This window comes from Hypanus sabinus, chromosome 14 (genome assembly GCF_030144855.1).
Source record: "Hypanus sabinus isolate sHypSab1 chromosome 14, sHypSab1.hap1, whole genome shotgun sequence".
In the NCBI taxonomy this organism is placed as follows: domain Eukaryota; kingdom Metazoa; phylum Chordata; class Chondrichthyes; order Myliobatiformes; family Dasyatidae; genus Hypanus; species Hypanus sabinus.
Window position 1 is genome coordinate 64,914,750 of NC_082719.1, and position 3,791 is coordinate 64,918,540.

A 3,791-nucleotide genomic window follows, 5' to 3' on the forward strand; every position below is an offset into this window, starting at 1 on the left:
TCTGTTCTAAAAGGATGCCCTTCTATTCTGAGGCTGCATCCTCTGGTCTTTGACTCCCCCACCATAGGAGACATCCTCTCCACATCCCCTCTATCAAGGCCTTTCACCATTCAATAGATTTCAATGAGGTCACCCCTTGTTCTTCTGAATTCTAGTGAATACAGGCCCAGAGCCATCAAATGCTCTTCATATGACAAGCCATTCAATCCTGGAATCATTTTTTGAAGCTCCTTTGAACCCTCTCCAGTTTGAGCACATCCTTTCTGAGATAAAAGGTACAAACCCGCTCATAATACTCTGTGAGGCCTCACCAGTGCTTTATGAAGTTTCAACATTTCATTGCTCCTTTTATAGTTTAGTCTTCTTGAAATGAATGCTAACATTGCATTTGCCTTCCTCATCACAGACTCAACTTGTAGAATAACCTTTAGGGAATCCTGTACAAGGTCTCCCAAGTCTCTTTGCAGCTCAGTTGTTTGGTATTTTCTCTCCATTTAGAAAGTTGTCTGCACAGTTATTTCTTTCACCAAAGTGCATGACTGTATCCTTCACAACACTGTATTCCATCTGCCACTTTTTTGCTCATTTTCCAAACCTGTCTAAGTCTTTCTGTAGTTCTCTACTTCCTCAAACTACCTGCTTCTCCACCTATCTTCATATCATCTGCAAACTTGGCAACAAAGCCTTCAAAAAGAATCAGTCCCAACACTGACCCCTGTGGAACACCACTAGTCACTGGCAGCCAGTCAGAAAAGGCTCCCTTTATTCCCACTCACTGCCTCCTACCAGTCAGCCACTGCTTTAACCATGCTAGAATCTTTCCTGTAATACCATGGGCTCGTAGCTTGTTAAGTAACCTCATGTGTGGCACCTTGTTAAAGGCCTTCTGAAAATCCAAATACATAACATCAATCTTGTTATTTCTTCAAAGAATTCCAGCAAGTTTGTCAGATAAGATTTTCCCTTGAAGAAACCATGCTGACTACGGCCTATTTTATCTTGTGCCTCCAAGTACCCTGAAACGCTTAATAATCAACTCCAACATCTTCCCAACCACAGTGGTCAGACTAACTGGCCTATTATTTTCTTTCTTCTGCCTCTCTCCCTTCCTGAAAAGTGGAGTGACATTTGCATTCTTCCAGTCTCTGGAACCATTCCAGATTCTAGTGATTCTTGAAAGATCATTACTAATGTCTCCATGATCTCTTCAGCCACCTCTTTCAGAACTCTTTGATGTACACCATCTGGTCCAGGTGACTTATTTACCTTCAGACCTTTCAGTTTCCCAAAAACCTTCTCTTTAGTTATGGCAACTTCACACACTTCATGTCCCCTGACACCTGGAACTTCCACTGTACTGCTAGCATTTTCCATAGTGAAGACAGATGCAAAATACTTTTTCAGTTCATCTGCCATTTCATTGCCCCCCCCCCCCATTGCTACTTCTCCAGCATCATTTTCCAGTGGCCCGATATCTATTCTCACCTCCCTTTTGTACTTTATGTATCTGAAGAAACTTTTGGTATCTTCTTTAATATTATTGGCTCGCTTACTTTCGTATTCCATCTTTTCCTTCCTAATGATATTTTTAGTTGCCTTCTGTTGGTTTTTAAAACTTTTCAATCTTCTAACTTCCCAATAATTTTTGCTCTATTATGTACCCTCTCTTTGGCTTTTATGTTGGTTTTGACTTCTTTTGTTAGCCATCTTTCCTTTAGAATCCTTTTTCCTCTTTGGGATGTATATATCCTGTGTCTTCCATAGAACCATAGAACATTACAGCACAGAAACAGGCCTTTTAGCCCTTCTTGGCTGTGCCGAATCATTCTTCTGTCTAGTCCCACTGACCTGAACCTGGCCCATATCCCTCCATACACCTCTCATCCATGTACCTGTCCAAGTTTTTCTTAAATGTTAAAAGTGAGCCCGCATTTACCACTTCATCTGGCAGCTCATTTCACACTCCCACCACTCTCTGTGTGAAGAAGACCCCCTAATATTCCCTTTAAACTTTTTCCCCTTCACCCTTAACCCATGTCCTCTGGTTTTTTTTCTTCCCTGGCCTCAGTGGAAAAAGCCTGCTTGCATTCACTCTATCTATACCCATCATAATTTTATATACCTAAATAAAATTCCAAATTGCTTCCAGAAATTCTGGCCATGCTGCTCTGCTGTCACCCCTGCCAGTGTTCTTTTCCAGTCAATTTTGGACAGCTCCCCTCTCATGCCTCTGTAATTCCCTTTACTCCACTGCAATACTGACACATCTGACTGTAGCTTCTCTTTCTCAAATTTCAGGGTGACTTCGATCATATTATGCTCACTTTTCACGTAAGGGTTCTTTTACCTTAAGCTCTCTAATCAATTCTGGTTCATTCCATAACAACCAATCCAGAATAGCTGATCCTCTAGAGGGCTCGACCACGAGCTGCTCTAAAAAGCTATCTCGTAGGCACTCTAGAAATTCCCCTCCTAGAATCCAGGCACCAACCTGATTTTCCCAATCTTCCTGCAGATTGAAGTCCCCCATGACTAATGCAACTTTGCCTTTTGGCATGCATTTTCTATCTTCTGTTGTAATATGTAGGTCACATCCTTAATACTGTTTGGGGGCCTGCACACAACTCCCATCAAGGTTTCTTTACCCTTGCAGTTCTTTAGCTCTACTCACAATCTTTGGACCTTATGCCACCTTTTTCTAATGACTTGATGTCATTTTTACCAACACGGCAACACCTCCCATCCACCTTCCTGCCTGTCCTTTCGATACAATGTGTATCCTTGGAAATTAAGCTCCCAGGTACAAATCTTTCAGTCATGATTCAGTGACGCCTACAACATCATACCTACCAATCTGCAATTGTGCTGCAAGTTCATCTACATTATTCTGAATACCGCATGCATTCAAATATAACACCTGCAGTCCTGTATTCACCCTTTTTGATTTTGTCTATCTTTTACTTGCAACTCATCCTGTTTGCAATTTTGCCCTATCGACAGCCTCTCCTCAGTACACATTGCCGCTGTAAACCAGCTACCTCATCTTCAGCACTATTATCCACCTTTCCAATGACACTGTTTGCATTGAAATACAGGTAGCTCGGGACACTCGTCACACCATGCTCAAACTTGTGATTCCTAACTTTAACTGAGGTTTTACCAACATCTGTCTCCACAACCTCTCCACTAACTGTTCCGGCACTCTGGTTCCCACTCCACTGTAACTCTAGTTTAAACCCCAAGCTCTCTTCCTGTTCCTCCACCTTCCAAATAAATGGGTTAATTACCCAGTCGGGAATTTTCAGATCATTCAATTCCTTGAATCGATTCTGAAAATCCCCTCCCCACTTTCTGCTTTCTGCAGAGATCGCTTCCTACACTACTCCCTTGTGCATTTATCCCTCCCCACTGATCTAGGACTTACCTTTGCAAGTGGAACAAGTGCTACACCTGCCCCTAGACCGCCTCCCTCACGAGTGCCAGACAGACCTTCCAGGTGAGGTGACACTCTACCTGTGAGTCTGTTGGGGTCACATATTGTGTCCAATGCGCTCGGTGTGGCCTTGCATACATTGGCGAGACCCGACATAGAATGCGAGGCTGGTTTGCCAAGCATCTACACCCCACCCGCCAGAACAAGCGGGATCTCCCAGTGGCCACCCATTTTAATTCCACCTCCCATTCCCACTCCGATATATCCATCCATGGCCTCCTCCACTGTCACGATGAGGCCACTCTCAGATTAGAGGAAGAACACTTTATATTCCACCTAGGTAGCCTCCAATCTGATG